Below are 1,142 nucleotides of genomic sequence, written 5' to 3'. Positions count from 1 at the left end.
ATATAGATATAGTAATGCGAGTAAAGTGCTCTAAAAAGAAATCTGTAAATCTATTCAAAACTGAGACACTTGTTAATGATTGTTTCGGAAGTACTATATAACTAGACATAAGAATCTGAGTCTGATTATGACGAGAATAAAGAGTCTGACCACTCAGGAAGGATAAGGAGAGAGCAATTGTGTGCGGCCACCACCTGCAAAAGCATTCCCTTGTTGGGGGTGTCCTGCTGTCACTTCCACTCGCACCAAAACAGGTGCCAGTGATGCGCAGCGGCTCAGGCTTCCTAAGCGGCCGGACTGGTGTCCCTTCCTGAGGCAGCGCAGCGCGCAGAGCAAACACAGCCGCTCTGTTATTGACGAGAGTAAAGAGTCTGACCACTCAGAAAGCGCCCCCTTCCTCCAGCCCCAGAGGGAGGAACGGTCATCAATGGCCGCGCAGCCGCAGTGCAGCTCGGCCCGCTTCGCGCTCAGAAGGGGGCGCTACGGCTCCTCCTCGGGGTCAGAGAGACCAAACACTTTAGAAATACTGTTTATTAGGTTTAGTATTTTTACATTTCTTAAAATAGAACAATTTCAATTTTAATACTTGTGATTAAAATCATTTAGAATATCAATTCTTAAAATCACTTAAAATTTTTAAAATCTTGTGATTTTTTTTAACAAAACTAAAACAATTAACTTTAAAATAAACGTGCTCAAATCAAATAAACAAAACGTGATAAAAGCAAAAACTGCACACCAACAAAAGAGTCAAATACATTGAAAATAACAGAAAACGCATTAGACAAAATAAAGAAACAATTAAAAGGAAAAAATAAAAAACAAACAAAAAAAGTCTAATGCATTTTAAATTAAACCCAAAAACGGTCAATGTATTTGACAACAAAATATAACAAAACTATACCTAAAAAGCCCTAAACAATGTGATTTAAAAACAACTAAATCTTTAAAAACAATTAAGATTCATTATTTAAAATCTTCTTTTAAAAACAATCATTCATAAAATCTTTAAAAGATCTTTAAAAGATCTTGGACTCGGGCTCCAGCAGGGGGAACTAACCGTCCCCGGAGGTGGGTCCCATCACGGGATCCTGAGCTCCCCCAGATCTTGTATGCGCCAGTTCTTAAAGGCTTCCTCCTTG

At 38.9% G+C, this 1,142-nt stretch overlaps 1 non-coding gene across 1 annotated transcript; it reads right to left on the bottom strand.

The window, feature by feature from the left end:
* Positions 1-374: 374 nt before the first annotated feature.
* Positions 375-572, bottom strand: LOC136748968 (small nucleolar RNA U3). The gene has a single exon (XR_010816687.1). It is a non-coding gene; the product is annotated as a small nucleolar RNA U3 (small nucleolar RNA).
* Positions 573-1,142: the final 570 nt, after the last annotated feature.

This window comes from Amia ocellicauda, chromosome 4, assembly GCF_036373705.1.
Source record: "Amia ocellicauda isolate fAmiCal2 chromosome 4, fAmiCal2.hap1, whole genome shotgun sequence".
NCBI classification, from domain to species: Eukaryota; Metazoa; Chordata; class Actinopteri; order Amiiformes; family Amiidae; genus Amia; species Amia ocellicauda.
This window is presented reverse-complemented; position numbering and strand designations above follow the sequence as displayed.